Source organism: Macaca nemestrina, chromosome 9 (assembly GCF_043159975.1).
Source record: "Macaca nemestrina isolate mMacNem1 chromosome 9, mMacNem.hap1, whole genome shotgun sequence".
In the NCBI taxonomy this organism is placed as follows: Eukaryota; Metazoa; Chordata; class Mammalia; order Primates; family Cercopithecidae; genus Macaca; species Macaca nemestrina.
In genome coordinates this window covers 83,257,179-83,275,462 of record NC_092133.1, presented here as the reverse complement: position 1 = coordinate 83,275,462, position 18,284 = coordinate 83,257,179, and the positions used below count along the sequence as shown (strand labels likewise).

General features: G+C 38.7%; 1 long non-coding RNA gene across 1 annotated transcript; it reads right to left on the bottom strand.

Moving 5' to 3' along the window:
- Positions 1-8,331: 8,331 nt before the first annotated feature.
- On the bottom strand, positions 8,332-15,659 carry LOC105495975 (uncharacterized). Its single transcript, XR_011607875.1, has 4 exons — positions 14,312-15,659; positions 9,684-9,826; positions 8,834-8,955; positions 8,332-8,489 (listed from the first exon to the last, which is right to left on the bottom strand). It is a non-coding gene; the product is annotated as an uncharacterized lncRNA (long non-coding RNA).
- Between the last annotated feature and the right edge of the window lie 2,625 nt (positions 15,660-18,284).

The following is an 18,284-nucleotide window of genomic DNA, read 5'->3' as shown; positions in this document are numbered from 1 at the left end:
ACTTGAGCCCAGGAGTTTAAGACCAGCCTGGGCAACACACTGAGGCCACATTTCAAAAACAAACAATAACACAACAAACCTTTGATTAAGCTCATTTCCCAAATTTGAAGAGGAGACAATTATTAGATAAAGAGGAGAAAAGAGAAAGGTAGAGCTGCTGACTTCTGTGGCGGAAGCACAGGCACAGACCCAAACATACTCCTGTCCTCCTGGCTTTCCTGTCCCTTCTCATAAGGAACACATGAACCTCTCAAACTGAAGCACGGATCACAGACCCATAGTCAGAACTCAATGCAGTTTTGTTCTATGATTTTTTATACATCCGTGTCCTTGTCTCTGCCTCCTGTTCCCAACTCCCTTATTCTAGTTAGAAAAAAATGGCTGTTACCAAATATGAGTACATCCTCATGTACTAATGCCAACTGATCACCAGCTGGTTTTCTTCTTTTACAAAGTCATAAATCTTTAGGCTTTAACGCATCTTCCAAGCAACAGAATGTTATTTTCCGGTTCATTAACACAAATTCTATATTTAAAATGAAGACTTCACAAGTTGATTTCAATAATATATTAACCAAAATAGACTGGCTATGGTTCAAACTAGCATTTTAATTAAATGTGACGATAGGTTGAGTAACCTAGCAGTACTCTAAGATGACTTTTGGTTATGGCTTTTTCCATATTATGTTTAGGCTGAGGCATCCCTAAATGATTCCATTGTAATTCCCCTTCTTAAACATGAGATTTATCCTTACAAAATAATTTATTTTCTTAAAATTACAAGCTAATTCTATAGTTCATGCATACATAATCTCACTAGATATCAGCTGTATGTGTACACACATATATATATGTATTTGTATATACACACATTACATAAATTTTTTAAAAACTTAGTAGGGTACGACCAGGAAGACAAAGAGGCTTTGTGTAATGTGATAGAAACATAATTGCAGGACAAACAACAGGCTGCTGTGAGGGTGGTATTTACCGTTGCTGCTGTAAAACTTGGAAAAACATAGATAGTGGATATTTAATCCCCATAACAGAAAATTTAGGGTGCAAAAAACTTCCCACAATTTTTACAGAGAATATCAATAGAAAGGCATTCAATGCAGGGAATACACAGTGTGACAGTATACAAAAATAAGCAGGTTGATGGTTTAGATTTATGAGACAAGAGACAGAAATAATAGATGATGTCATAATTATCCTTTTATGGAGTTACGAAAATTCTTTATTTTATATATGGTCAGGTGCTTTCAAATGTCAATGAGAAAAATATTTAAAGGAAGAATCAAATCTAAGACATGGAGAGATCTTTATAAAAATGACCTTCAGGCCAGGCACGGTGGCTCACACCTGTAATCCCAACAGTTTGGGAGGCCAAGGCGGGTGGATCACAAGGTCAGGGGATCCAGACCATCCTGGCCAACATGGTGAAACCCCGTCTCTACTAAAATATAAAGAAATAGCAGGGAGTGGTGGCATGTGTCTGTAGTCCCAACTACTCAGGAGGCTGAGGCAGGAGAATTGCTTGAACCCAGGAGGCAGAGGTTGCAGTGAACTGAGAGCACCATTGCACTCTAGCCTGGTGACAGAGCAAGACTCCATCTCAAAAAAAAAAAAAAAAAAATTACCTTCATTCTGAGAAGGTATATTCATCAACACATTCTTGAGCACAACTATACACACATGCACTTCCGCATTCACAAGCCATGCTGCGTGCACACACTGAGGCCCCTAGATTCCTTCTTTAAAGAGATGGTATCTTGGTGTGTCACCCGGGCTGGAGAGCAGTTTTAGGATCCAGCTCACTGCAGCCTCAAACTCCTGGGTTCAAGTGATCCTCCTAACTCAGGCTCCTGAGTAGCCTGAATTACAGGAATGAGCCACCATGCCCAGCCGATGTTTTCATTTTTTGTAGAGATGAAATCTTGCTGTGTTGCCCAGGCTGGTCTTGAACTCCTGGCCTCAAGGAATCCTCCTGCCTTGCCCTCCCAACATGCTGAGATTACAAGTGTGAACCATTGTGCCCAGCCACCAGATTCTTTATTAAGAAGGAAATTTGTTTGCTGACATGTAGACAATGAATTCATAAACAATAGTTCACAAATTACTAATTTACAAGTCAATATAAATCAGGTGAGTAAACACAAAAATAACAGCATAAATTAATAAACAGTTGATGACTTCAAGTTTCTTTTTTTCCTTTAAAATGTAGCTCTGACAGAGACTACTACTTGTCCATTTGCTGGAAAAGTCAGAGGTGGTTAAAATCTCAGAGGTACACTTATTAATACCTTGCTGCCTTCTGCGTAGCTTCTTCTCAGTACTTCACCAGTTGGGATTGACACCTCTCCAGCTGGGTTCAGGAGCCAGACAGGAGCACACAGAACTGGGAATCCAAAGCCATCTCTGACACTAAAAGCAATGAAAACATAAATAACCAAACACATTATCAAGAAACGAAGAAGAGATTGATATCAAGTCCAGCAAGAAGGGAAGAAAGCATTAAATCTGCCAGGCTTTCATTCTGACAAAATAATATACAACATGCATGTCTCTATCCGACATGTGTGAATAGAAAAAGAACCCAAATACCCGGTTAATTGCAAGACGAAAATGAAAAAGAACTCTTGCTTATTCACCAGTGTACAATCAAATCTGGGCTACTAAAACACTTTCATGCACTGATTCTCTCTATGCAACACATGCTTTATTGCCATTTGGAAATGGGATTTCTTGCTTTGATTTAAATACACTTCCTTTGATTTCTTACTTTAAGTATACTTTCTTAACATATTCACAGCTATATTCTCGATACAAATTTTCAGGTGTAAGTAACTACTTCTGCTTTTGATAAACAAATAGTATAACTGGTGAAATAAGGTACACACCCACGCAAAGGTGAGAGTACAAGGTAAGACTCCAGAGTCGAGTAAAACATAATGGTCAAGAAAAAAAAAGGTGAGAATAATTGGGCAGTGGGGAAATCTTGTGTGTGGAAAGAATGAATCTGGAAAACTGTTCTTCCTTAAGAGTTCAGCAGGATTTGGATGATAGAGAGCTTTGCGTACAAGGGTTCCAGTTCCACATAGCTTAGGTCTAATTTCAAAGGCAACTTCTAGTGCAACCTGTGACTCACCCTGTCCTAAAGTGCCATCTATAAAGGGTCTGGAGATAACACACAGGCAGCACTGTGAACCCCTGACAGCCCTTCCAGATAAATACCAGGTCAGTGTCTACAGCTGATGACACAGAGCAGAAGATCTGAAAAATAATACTTCTTCAGTCAACGGACTGCCAGTCACTATTATTTAGTGTAAAATACTATATTACATATGTGTAATTTTTTAAATTGCAGTGTTCTACATTGAAGCAATTAAATATAAAAACCAAATGTTTATTCAGCTTAAAAGCAACTTAGAAATACTGATGCCAGATAGAAAGATGCTTTAGCCCCAAGTCAGCTGTTTGGAAATATCACAACTAAACCAACAAAGGGATCTTGAGGCATAATAAGTGTTCACACATTTTCAGCTATACCTCTGCTTGTCTTGAATATGAAAACCTAAGCTGCAGTTATGCCACAGCACAGAATGTGTTATATTTTACATCACTGAGCCTTAGTTCACAAATGGTAAAACATAGGGAAGGTAAACTGTAAGGTTTTCTTAAGGAGCTGTTACATCCAACAGACTCATGAAAATCTTTGCCAAATGTCCCCGGTACATAGCTCCTCCCCACTGACGGGTTCAATAGGGAGAAGCTATGCACATGTCTCAATTTTCATATGCTCAATGGCAATACAGGATTCCTAGGATAAAGTAAGGGATATAAATGACACAGCACACTGAAAGGACTGTAATGTTACTTCAGAGTGTTGCAAAATATAGATCACAGATGAAAGTGTTAGTTCATTGAAGGATGTAATCATGTATATTTCATTAGTGTGTTTTAAAGTCTTATACTGCTTACGTTCTTATGTGGGAAAATATATCTTGTTTGTGCTTTATCGATGAAATGTGAACAGACAAAACTAAAAATAATTTTACAACCCAAATCACCAGATGTTAATGGCTGGTAATTCAACCAGAAATCTGAACGATAGCATCTATTTCATTGTGATACCAAATATCAGTGACGAGGAAAATTTTATTTGTGGTATTTAAGTGTAGGCCTCTGGAACAAATGACGGTTCACAGGCAGCACGCCCACTGCTGAACTGCCACGGCCTGACAGCCTGTCTTATCTGCCCAACTGCTCATTAGGTTTGGCAATCTTCAGCTGTGCCTCCAGCTTACATTTCAGCAGGTAATACACATCAGTCTGCTTTTATCATCTTCTGCAGTGAGCTTCCAACACTCCTTTAGCAGTACGGTGCCCCTGCATCTGCAATCCTCCAAACACACCTTGTATACATGCCATTATTTTTCAACTGTCAATTCAGCTTCCAACGTTGAAGGCTAGCTTAGCTTAAATAAAGCAAAAATACAAGACAGAGAATATGCAAAGTCAGTCCTGTATTGTAGGCTGACCAATCATTTACTTTTTTAACATTAAAAAAGAATACATTAACCATAGAAATTTAATATTTAAATACAGATTTCAGAGTGTATTTTGGCACGGGGCACAGGTGACAATAGAGCAGAGGATTTCTCTCCCAATTGTCTCTGACCTATCCAACCTTTGTTACAGGCTGAGTTCTCCAGCCTATAAATAAACAAGAGATAATGTGGCAACCAAGACACAGAGACATACTGAGAGTACTGCTCAGCTCTCTGCCTAGGCCTGATTCTGCTGATCCCTGACAATGAGCGCTGTGAAATTTGGAGGCAGATCAATACACACACACACAAACACACAAAAGAGATACTTCAAGGGCAAAAAGCACCAAAAATATAAAACAAAATGTCTGAAAGACCATAAGATAACTTCTGATGAAATGCTGTTTTCATTTTGCAGAAGTAAAATATTCACCACCAACCCTACAATTAGCTTAAAAATTACAGTAAGTATAGTAATTTTGGATCCCACCTCCAATTCATACCTTATCAACATGTAATAATCACACTGCATCTAAAACAAAGCTGGATAGACTTTATATGCTGAATACAACTTGTACAGTAAGAAGGTAATTTTTTGAAATACTGAGCATACAACATATGTATGCCACGCTCTACTTCACAAGTTAAAAGAAAATACAATCATTTCTATTCTCAAAATGTATTGAAATAAAATACAGAAAAGAGTATTTTAATACCCGTTAACATTAAGAGAATATATCTCTAAACCAAAGATCTTGGATCTTCTAGAAAGACAAAATCGACCTGCATATACTTGGGTAAGAAAAAAAAATTAAGAGACCAAGAAAGGAGAGAGGATGTTAGCATAGAATCATCTCCAAAAATGGCTTTCCGACACATCTGACCAGTTTTAAAGTCCATTTGTTTTTCCTCCTTTAGCATCAACAGCCTATATTACCAAGGAAATGCAAAATAATTCAATTTGTACATTAACCAGAAAATCTAGAAATGGCAATATAGTCAATGAAAATACAAAGTAATAGAAAAACGTCAAGGAATTGTTTAAGATGTTTAAGATTATATAGCGTACGGAAAAAAATGATCTGATAAACACTGGAAGAGTTAAACTTAGGCATGGTTCCCTAACACCACACTTCAAATGAATTTATAGAGAGAATAAAGGAATAATCCTTTAAAAAATATCTAATTTTAGAAAAAAAAATTGCTCAAAAGGGAAGTTAGTGTTTTTTAAATCTTTTGGAAAGCTGATTAATTTCTAAGCTAAAAACACATGATCCTTAAGAGAAATGGCTGAGTCCAGGCCCAAGGCAGAAAGAAGGCAACATGAGCCTGGATCCTCTTGTTCTGTCAGAAAGTAAGAAATGCTCAAAGACTAACAGAGACAGTTGAGAGGACACAGTAGACAGGCTGAAGGCTCCCGTGGCTGAACCTGGGACAGCACAGGCATCAGAAAGAACAATGACAGTGATGGAAAATAACCTACGGAATAAAATGCAAGTGCATTAGTCAGCAGTGATACCAAAATAAAGAGGAAAAGTGAAAGCTCTTTGTCAAAAATGCCAGGTAAAAAATGTAGGAGGAATGATAGAGGAGGAATATCCATTTTAAATCACCAGTGCCATAACTGATAGAGAAGATTATCAGGAGGCTAAAATCACTGGATAAAAGAAAACCATAAGAAGCTATTTAACATAGCACGATATATACAAGTACAAAACCATAAATTAGACAAAATGAAAAATCGTACCATAAGAGATGGATAAGTTAGAATACAGCAATTATAGGCCAGGCATAGTGGCTCACACCTGTAATCGCAGGACTTTGGGAGGCCAAGGTGGAAGGATTCCTTGAGCCCAGGAGTTCAAGACCAGCCTAGGCAACATAGTGAGAACTCGTCCCTAGAACAAAATTTAAAAAAATTAGCCAGGAGTGGTGGTGCACTCCTATAGTCCCAGTTACTTGTGAGGCTGAAGCGGGAGGATCACTTGGGCCTGGGAGTTCAAGGCTGCAGTGAGCCAAGATCACACCACTGCACTCCAGCCTGGGAGACCAAGTGAGACCTTATCCCAAAACAAAAACAAAAAAAACCACAATAACAAAAAAACACCAGTAACAACAAAATGACAACTACATAAAGACGGTATAGAAAACAAAATGTTCATAATATAGAAATAAAATTATGTATTTTAACTGTAACTATATTAGAAGAGAGTATTCTTATAGACAAGGATGACTAGAAAGATACGCAAAATGAAAACAGCCAATAATACTCTTTATGTCAAGCACTGAGGTAGGTAGTTTATGCACATTGTAACAAATTACATACTAGATTATCTCAAAACTTTTAGATAAATTTTACTGGGCATCATAAATCGATACAAAAAAACCAATGTTTTACAAACACCCACTATGTATAAAGGTATACAAATTTCTAAGCCAGGCTGAAAAATAATTCATATAAGCTATACATCAGTGGAAACCTACCCATGGGAGATAATACAACATAATCTAAATAAAACTTTCAGAGACAAGGCATGTGGCTTCTGGACAGCCACAAACTCCTTAACTCTGCTCTAGTGTTTTGGCCATGAAACGAAAGCCAAGTGGCGTCAGATCTCTTAAAAAACAAAAAAGCAACCTATGGAAGATGGCGTGGTATTTGAGGAATATTTGGGGTCTGTTGAAAAACGCATCCAGTATTTTATTTCAAGAAAAGATCCCCTCATAATGTCAGGTAAGTGAAGAGCCCTCAGAGACACATGCACACACAAAGAAAAACAAAACAACATAGAGTGAATCCCACCAAAATGTGTTATGATAGCAGAATTATGGGTGATATGATCTTCTGTAATATATCTTTTCATTAAAAATAGAAAAAAAGCAGACTCACCCTTGATTATCTATAGCCTCTGACCCAAGTGGCTTGGAATCAGAAAACAGCGTCACCCGACTTGAAGCCACCTTGGCATCAATGGTGGAGATGGTGGAGATGAGACTCTGGACCAGCTCATGGGTGGGCTCCACCTCGTCCTGTCAAGACCACCAAGAAAGGGCACATGAGGAAAGCACAAAGATCCTGGAGAGACACTGGTTTCACTCAGTTCTCAAAATTATCATTCTCAAAATTACACATTTCCTGAAAACCTTTCTTAATGCCACAAAAACCAGAGAAGAAAATCCTTACAATAAACCTTGAAATGGATCCCCATCTCCATTAAACTTTTCCAAAGTTCAGAGAGAATATAACCTGATAACCTAAACACCTAGCTAGAAAAATTCCAGTTCCAATCCTACAACAATGCTAGCTTTTCTAACATTTTAAAATAACCCTGATTTTAACCCAATAAAATTCCATTTCAGAACTAAGAAATAAATATTGGAGATCCACTTCAAAATAAAGAATGAGGAGACCATTGTGAATGAGAAAAAGAAAAAGAAAAAACCAACGCGAGCTGGCGAGCACACTGGTTTTGTAGAAACGGAGATAAGCCACGCAGGTGCCACACTGGCAGCAGGGCCCGCGCCGGGGCCACGGATCAAGGAGCCATGGAGGACAGGACTCTTCTGCTTGGTACAATGAAAACAAGGTATTCTTTTTATTCTACATATTTACAATATGCATTTGAGCCTTTATTATAAGAGAAAAATCTTCAATAAATAAAAATTGAGTATATTACATTTTTAGTTAAAAAATACATTCGGAAAGAATAATGAGAGTTCAGAGCAATGACCCCCGTCTCACCGATGCCTGAAAACCGTGGTCAACGGTTTTCAAGTCAACATAGACAGCGCCTTTGTCATACAGCACACGCCCAACTCCAGAAAGAGGCGCATAAACCAGCTGCTCCTTCTCATTTAAACAGCACTTCTTTCGTTGTTCAGGAAGAGCGCAAGGGTCTGGGAGGAAACTGATGTCACTCATGGCAAAATCTCCTATCCCTGGAAGACAGGACCCAAAAAGCCAGCTTCAGCTGACAAGAAGTCAGTGAGTATCTACTGGTGACTTGGGGGATAAAAACGATACACAGTCCAAGGGTTTAAACCATGACCCTAAAGAAGGGCATCGTGCCACACTGCAACAGTGGCCCTCTAGCTACAAGACAAGAGGTCAGAGAAGAGGGGATTCGGTAACACCTTTGCAGGCCTACTCATAGCTGGGTTACTTTTAAAACCTCCAGCAAGGCCATCTTCCCTTGTTGGGTCGTTTTTCAGTTTTCCTGAGAAATGAAGTCATCCCAAGAATCCTATGTGTAATTCTAGTACGTTCTACAACAAGAGAATACCTGCCATGTGAATTTGGCTTTTACTTTTCAAGTGTGCTCCTCTTAAATAACCATAAAGTGACACATGCCAGTCACATTTCATGCTTGTTCGGATATCCTCTGGGTTTGTCAAACCTTCCATCCTAGAAAAATAAACTCAATCATACAGCAGAAATGAATGCCAAAAGTTCCTATACCTCCTTTCATGTGTCAATGAGTCATCACACTCTTGTCCACTAAGCACGTCATTCAGAATACTAGAAAATGCAGAAACAAGGAAGCACCATTCCCCATCCAGCAGAGGAAAAGGGACAGGCACACAACTGTGTCTCTAGGCTGAAAGTGACATTCATTTCTTAAGACACCAGACAGGGAGATGACGTCCACCTGGGGTCAACAAAGAGTGAAGAACATATTCAAATAATCCGTTTCTGGAAGAGGGTAAGTCTGTGCTCTGGGATTTTTACTGTGGCTTGGATTCTGGCAGGTGGAAAAAGGGTATTCCAGGCTGAGAAAACCACAGCACAAAGAAGAGAACAAAGGAAGGAAACTGAAGGCACACATGAAGGACTCAAGCACCCGGACATGAAGGCAGCATCACTGAAAACTGAGGATGAACGTAGGATGGGGCCACATCCTGTAGCCTTAAATGTTTCCAAGTCTTCCCATTCTCCTAAACATCTCATAATTAATTTACTTCCAAAGGCACAGCATCTTTAAGCAATGATATAAGTAGACATTTTCCATCAACTATACTTCTACTCCCACTATTCAAATAGGCACAAAATAAATCCTATCACTGTTCTTTTTCTAGCCTTTTTAGCTTTGAAATATATGGCCCAGGAAGAAAAAGTTTACAATCACTTTTTACCTGTCTGCCAGGATATAAGGGTTAGAAGTTTGCCATGTGAAAGGCCTAAACTTCATAACTGTAATAAAATGGCCTAGATTGTGGATTTCTTGGTTTTGTTATTCTCCATGCATCATTCCAGAAAGGTAGAACAGTTTGGCACCCTAAACATTAAAGGAAAATTAAAAATTAAATTTCAATTAAGTTCTTGTCAAAACTGCAACAAAATAAAAGCTCTAAACAAGAACCAATCCTAAGAAGGGAGACTTCCAGCAAAACCACTGTCTTGAGGCTTCCAGAGCCTTGCTGGCTTCTTTCAGGACTTATGAGAGCCCCACAGAGGCAGACTGCTCTGCAGCCAAGCAGGGGCATCCATCTAAGTATGGTGAGGAGAGGGAGGTGAGGCCTCTGGGCACAGACACGGTTCTGTGGCCGATGGACCAGAGCAGTATGGAAAGGAAGGGGCAGTGCCTGGTCCTGTAACTGGGAGAAACTTCTGATGTACTCTATTAAGTACTAACCCCAAAACAGCCAAACACTGCCTGGTGCAGCAGGTACAGGGACAAATGAGATACACCAAGAGGCCCAGAATAAGTGCTCTCCTGGGGGAAACCTTCCAGAGACTGGGAACACATACACAATGGGGATTCAGGAGGTCAGGGACTGCGAAAATATACACAAAGGGAATTCAGGAGGCAAATCCTAGAGAGACATTAAGTAATGTCTCTTCAGTTTTTTGTTTGTTTGTTTGTTTGTTTGTTTTTTGAGATAGAGTCTCACTCTGTCACCCAAGCTGCAGTGCAGTGGCACAATCTCAGCTCATTGCACCCTCTGCCTCCCAGGTTCGAGTAATTCTCACATCTCAGCCTCCAGAGTAGCTGGGATTACAGGCATGCACCACCACACCTGACTAATTTTTGCATTTTTAGTAGAGATGGGGTTTGGCCATATTGCCCTGAGCTCTAAACTCCTGGCCTCAAGTGATCAGCCCGACTCTGCTTCCCAAAGTGCTGGGATTACAGGGAGGAGCCACTGTGCCTGCCTCTTCAGTCTGTCTTAAAAGGATTATACTATCAGTATCTAACAATTATTTCTCTTCCTACCGGGAAAACTTCTGTCCAGAACGTGTGTTTTAATCGCTTGTCTTCTTCAGTTGCTTATTATGCTTGAAGGAGTCGAGGTGGGTGAGAACTCCCATACTTTTAGGAAAGCCATGTACTTGACAGATGTTTAGAAACTCAAAGGTTTCCATTTCAGACCCAAAGCTGGCATCTATAAGTATCAGTACCTACAAACAGATCACATCATTTCTCAAAGAAACTACCAAAACAGACCACCTACACTAGCGGTTGGCAACTGGCCCACGTGCCAAATCCACCCATCACCTGTGTTTGTAACTAAAGTTTTATTGGAACACAGCCACATTAATTCATTTACATATTGTCTATGGCTGCCTGTGCACTACAACTGCAGAGCTAAGTAGCTGTAAAAGATATGATCCACAAAGCTGAAAATATTTATTATCTGGCCCTTGACAGAAAAGTCCCACTGCAGACTAAATCAAATGACTACACAGGCATCACCTAGAGAAACCACCACCCTCTGACTTGCTCTAAAAGGCAACCATAAGACAATGCCCACTAGGCTATAAACTTTCATTTTAAGAATTCTAATGCGTGAGAAGTAACTCAGAAAAGGCTGGGTCTAACCTGGCCCTTACCTAAGAAATCCTAATTTAAAGAAATGAAGTTTTCCATCATGTACTTTTAAGTCAAATAACAGGTCTCTGACATGCAAAGAATGTGAAGAAAGTGATAATCAATGAAATATATTTAATATGTACAGAAAACCAACCTCTTCTTTCAATCTCCTCATGAAAAAAAAAATCTGTTTTTTGCTGGGAAGTATGCAATGTACACCTCTATCTTGTACGTTAATTTGTATAACTCAATTGTTCAGAAATTTTTTTAATAGCTACCAGTTTAGAAATAAGTCAAAAAACAGTAAGATTATGATGAATCATAGTCTATAAGAAAATAAAAGCAGATAAGACCAATTTTTAAAATTAAGATACTTCAAAGATGCAAATTTCAGAATTGATTCCTAGAAACTTGTAGCTTTAATACTAAAGATAGTTCTGTTTTTATCCTTCCATGGATAACTAAAAATAACACAAAATGGAAACAGAAATGCCCATCTTTGATTAAACTAGGAAACATTCAAAACCCGAAACCACAGAATATATGAAGTTGGATTTGTAGGAAAGCACAGCTGCCACTGCAGACCGAGGCAGCAAGCAGAGCTCTCCAGCAACACTGGACCAGCTCAAAGAACAGGTGGAAAATCCTCACACCACATCTGATGCCACAGAGTGCCAAGGGGCAAGCAGCTGATTTTAAGGTCAGGAAGAACAGGGACCAAACAGTCCCTCAGCTGCCAATCTTTGTCATCTAAGCCAGTGTTACTCCCCTAATCCACATACACACGTACACACCCAAATCCACGTACTGTGTGTGTCTCTGCCATACTCAGGAGGCTTTGACAACCCAGAGCAGAGCAATCAACATAAGCTAGGCTAAATAAATTATGGTGCATCCATAGAATGGAATATTATCTTAAAAAAAAAAAGGAGGCAGACCTACAGTACTTACTGATTATATGCCTCCAAGATATGTTACACGAAAAAAGCAAAGCATAGAAGTGTGTGTAAAATAAGGTACCATTTGTGTTTTTAAAGGGTGGCATGTGTGTTTATATGTATCTAGAAGGATACTGCTCTGCATGGACCTGAGACACCAGCAGTTAGAGCAAGGAAAGAGAAAACGCACACTGTGTGTACCCTGCATTAGTTAGAGTGCTTTACCAAATGTGCGTGCTCCTTTTGAAAATCTGAAAAAGATTTACATAGGCATCTCTCTCAATGATGGTTAAGAGGCTGGGAAGGGGAGCAGGGAGGGAGGGACAAAGAGGGAAAGGTTAACAGGTATAAAAATACAGTTAGAATAAATTATAGTGCCCAACAGCACACTAGGGTGACTATAATTTATTATATAATTCAGAACTAAAAGAATAAATTAAAATGTTCCCAACACAAAGAAATGATAAATGTTTGAAGTGACAGGTATCTGAATTACCCTGATTTGATCATCACACATTGTATGCTTCTATCAAAATACTACACGTACCCCATAAATAGGTACAACTATTATGTATCCATAATAATAAAAATTAAAAAATGTAAAGGCATCTCTTAATATGTATGTCTTTAAAATCAGAAACTTGCTATATTTTAAATAAAAGAGAAACAAATGACTTCCATGAACTAGTCAATCATTTCAAGTATACAAGATTTAGTAATCTTTACACAACTTTACATTAATTACACTTATTTTTACTAATAGTAGCGTTACATGTTCAAAATTTGAATGTTATTTAGTTTTCTGACATTATAATGGCACAACTTTAAAATCTGTATTACTTTTTACTTTATATTTTAGGAGTCTTCCTGGGCCGAAGTATAAAATATGTAGCTCTAGAAAAAACTAAATAAAAATGAAAAAGCCAAGGTATCTGTCACCCTACACTTCCTAATCAATATGGCTTATTTTTTTGCTTTTTTTTTTTTTTTTTTTTTTTGATGGAATTTCCCTCTTGTTGCCCAGGCTGGAGTGCAATGGCAGAATCTCGACTTACCACAACCTCCGCCTCCCGGGTTGAAGCAATTCTCCTGCCTCAACCTCCTATGTAGCTGAGATTACAGGCATGCACCACCTCACCCGGCTAATTTTGTATTTTTATGAGAGACGGGGTTTCTGCATGCTGGTCAGGCTCGTCTCAAACTCCCAACCTCTGGTGATCGGCCCACCTCAGCCTCCTAAAGTGCTGGGATTACAGGCGTGAGCCACTGCGTCTGGACTTTTTTTTTTTTTTTTTTTTTTTTTGCTAATTTGTATTTTATTTTTGTTAATTTAAAAGATAGTTAATAGAATATCAGGAATAGTGAACATTATCATTTACATAAATGTAAGAGCGTGTACATTTTCCACACACTGAGTACTGTCTACATTTTCTATTAATAAACTCTGACCGCTTCTTCAGGCAATGCATGTACTTACTTATTATCATTAAGGATGAAGGTTCTAGAACCATTAGGAACAAGGGTCCCATCTTCACACAAGTTACTTAACTGCTGGGAGACTCTATTTCATCTTATGTAAACTACAGATAATACCTACTCATCTCAAGGGTGTATCAAGGGTTTATGTAAGCTAAGTTTGTAGAAAGCAGTTAGCACAGTGCCAGAAAGGGTCCAAGAAGAAATGGTACTTACTATGATATATTTGTACGTATATACGTATGCATGTTAATGAGTTCTTATTAGCTGTGTTCATTAAAGGTTTTCTCCATCCTGTCATTTGCTTTTAGATTTTGGAATACATTTCACTGTGCACGTTCCATTTGTATTATTAATATAATAACATTTATTACTATTATTATCATCATCAATTCAGTCACATCTACTGTATCCCTGATGATGACCATGATTCCTTTAATAATCATAAAACTCTCTTCCCTTCATCACAGGGTAAATAACCTATCACAACGCTGTAAGTCTCCATCAGCACCCCAGGCTGCCCCTGCTGACTAACCAGATCTGCTACTTTAGCCAGATCAACCATCATGTTAATATCACACCCACATTCAATAATGGTGAGTCTGCGCTTTTTACCTATAAGTGAAAAGATGAAATTTTTACTTTAAAAAGACCCTGAAAAAACTCTGAGCATCAACTCTAACTTTCATTTTTTAACTGCATCCAATAAAACACCATATACGTTTACAGGAGTGTACCAGAAGTTCATATTTACTGGTAAAATAAAATAAATTCTATCCTGTTTTTCTTGCTGTGTTCTAAATTTAAATAATATCAAAAGTCTACCCAGATGAATAAAAGTGCTCAAAAAGGAAAAATTCTGGCTCGACAGGCTCCATGATAACCATGATCCAGCTGTTCAGCTGCAGGACCATGTCTTCACCTCTATCAAAACTTCCCATATTCCCACTATCGCTAAAAACATCCTCAAACATAATGCAACAGAATATTCATAACGATAATCATTTCTAAATTAAGGTAATAGGAAACTGGTCAAGAAAATATAGGCTGGGCACAGTGACTCACACCTGTAGTCTCAGCACCTTGGGAGGCCAAGGCAGGTGGATCCCTTGAGCCCAGGAGTTTTGAGACCAGCTTGGGCCACGTGGGGAAACCCCATCTCTACAAAACCAAAAAAGAAAGGAAAAAAAAGAAAAATTAGCCAGGCATGGTGGCATACACTACTCAGGAGGCTAAGGTAGGAGGATTGCTTGAGCCTGGGTGCTTCAGGCTGCAGTGAGCTGTAATCACACCACTGCATTCCAGCCTGTGCCACAGAGTAAGACTCTGTCTCAAAAAAAGGAAAAGAAAATATGGATGCTCCAAAGATAAAGAAAAGACTCAATCCAACTATATTATTGCAATAATAAGAGATTTCAGATTGTACATTGCCATTCCACCACTGGAAGTTTGTTTCATCTTTCCTCAAACTTGGAAAGGTCACCATCTCCCAAAGCTGACAAATTCTCATATGAAAAAGAGAAAACATGCACTTCCACCAGGATGTGGCTTCATAAGGGCAAGCATGTGCACCTGGCACATACGAGGTACGTGCTATGTGTTAAATACATACATGTTAAATAATGTGTTCACAATGACCAGGCCTGCTAGGCCCTTCCAAGGAACATGCTTGGCAAAGCCATAGAGCAGTCAGGATAAGATATACATCACATTCTTATCTCTGGGAACGTACCCTTTTCTGAAGTTATAGCTAACTTAGTAAAAGTATAAGAGACATAACACGATATGACAAAATTTAACATGTTCCACTCAAGAAAAAAACAAACACACGCATGTCCCTCAGATGACGACAGCCACACCAACTCTGTGTCTGTGGCGGCATCTCCTACCTGACACGATCGTCACAGGGCCTCTGATCTCGGTCACCTTCTGCCGGGTGAAGTTCCAAATGAGGCATTATATCAAAGTGCTCTTTCCAACTTTGGAAGCCCCATCACCACTGCCACTATTGGTGGGGGCTCTAGTGGAGTTCAATCAACCACTGGAATATGATGCTTTTTTGTCTTCAAATCCAGAGTCCTATTCATTTAAAAAAAAAAAAAAAAGGAAAGGAAAAAGTAAACCACTTTCAAAATAGAGTAAAAGGTATCAACCTTATAAGTAGATAAATTTTTAGTACACTTATACATATGAGTAATTTAGTATATTTTATAGAGTACACCAGACAATATATAAATATAAGTAACTTGTCAATTATTAACTTCTGACGCCCCTAAAAATAATTGCTGTTGGATAAAGATGTAACAAGATGACTTCAATAGTATAGAGAGCTGAAAATTAAACACTCCTTAAATCTGTTTCATAGTTTTTTAAAAACCAAAAGATAAATACCGAGGCAGTGCATCAGAACAGATAAGAGCAGAGGCTCTGGAGTTAAATTTGGCTCTCCTACTTACTGGTTATATGATTGGAGGTCACTTGGCTTTTCTTGACCTCAGTTCTCTTCTCCATAAAAAGACGGCAAGAATGCTTCTTACTCTAGTAAGGCTTCTGGAAGCATTTAGTTGAATAATGTTTAAAGTCCACTGCTAAGAATATCACAAGGACTCACTAAATAAAGCTATGTTAGTAATAAGTATTGTAACTTTTGTATTTTATATTACAACTTTGTAAAACATATCTGGGGGGGGAAAAGCAAACCTATCACCATAGAAACAGTTTAAAGTTTAGGAACAAACAAATTCAATAAATTCTTGTATCTTGGGCAAGAAACATCAAGTGCAGATGCTGGAGGCAAGGCAGCTTCTATGGCAAACTTCTCATGTTTTGGTAAAAAGTCACACAGCATGCATCTCCATGTCCTTTGGAGCTGGACTAGACTTGTGAATCCAAATGTCACCTGTGAGAGGCTCCTACTATTTAAAAAGAATCAATGGAAGAAGCATCAGACTGTAGCTAAACATACCTGTGAAAAGATCGAGCCATCCGCACAGCAGACTGAACTGCAAAAGCTTTGGGATTTCTCTTCCAGGAATCTTTGTCTCCTAGCTGGAGATCCTGCAGATGCCGCTTCTTTTTCTTTGCAGCTTTGGGTGCATTGTTTTTCTTTCAGTGTTTCTTCCGGTCCTTAGTTTCCATAGTGGCTACTTACCAATAACAAGTAACTCTAACCTACAAGGAAGAAGGCTGGGGTAAGGAGGTGGGAGAAGCATTTTACAATCCAGGCAATACCCAGGGAAAAACATTAAATTTCATTTATTTCTTCATGAAGAGATGATGTGTTTGTTCACTGAACAAGGGTAGAAACTGCTTAACCATCCCCAATTTCACTTATCTCTGTTATGCTATAAATTAGATGAGTTACCTCTGCTAAGGTTACATTTTATGGTTAAGTTACTTTTTATTCATCTTAAGTGTCAACATCAGCAGTATCTATTTCTCCAAGGATGGAAATATTCTATATCTGTACTTTTCAGTCATTTAGCCATTAGCCACGTGTGATTACTTAAAATGTACTTAGAGAAACTGAAAAAATGAATTTTTAATTAATTTCATTCTAACTCTAAACAGTCACATGAGGCTACCACACTTGACAGCTCAGACCTAGATATCAACTAATGAAGCAGTTTCCTAACTTAAACTAAAATTTTAATAAAAAATTTAAAATGCTTTTATGAACTTCCAATATGATCACAGTATTACTTTTAGTACCTGTTGACTCTGTAAAACTCCTAAATTACAACTCATCTACATACATTTTAAAAATAGCAATATTTGTATGTGCGAGATATGACTGGTTCTAGATGATGCCTGGAGACCCCATGGACTTACAGAGACCCTTCCAGTGATTTCTGAGATACCTGGGAATCTGTGACCAATAAATTGGTAATCACTGAATTAGTGAGGTTTTTAAGGATGTCCGGCTGCATAAAATCTGACAGCTTGATTGAAAAAAAAGCGGCGCAGGGTGCCATTTCATTCAATTAAGGTCCTGTATTAATTCTGCTTAGTAAATGTTTGGGTCTATCTATGATGCGCTAGCCACTGTGCCAGTAAATGGATATAGCTATGATCTGAATTGCAGAAGAAATCCAAACTAGTATCTTCCGTGCCATGCAATAAGGGATACACTGCAAGGCTGCACAGGGTGCTACTGGAGCATAGAGGTGAGTCAGAGGCTTCCAAACAGACACACACACGAGCGGAAACAGAAAGTCTATATGTCAAGGAACACTGGCCGGGAGTTAGGAGAGCTGGGCACTAGGAATGCTTTGAAACTGAATCGCTGTGTTATTTCAGAGGTTATGTTGCTTCTCTACTATATTTTAGTTCCGAACTTGTACTAATGTCTCCCTTTTCTACTTCGTGGGAAAAGCACAATTTGGGGTCAACAGATTCCGTTCAGGTCTAAGTCCCCTGCCGGAACCACCTCGCCAGGAAACGACGTCTCCTCGACACCTTCCCTCCCAGTACCGGCTCTCTGCAGCAATTCATTCCGTCACTCTCCC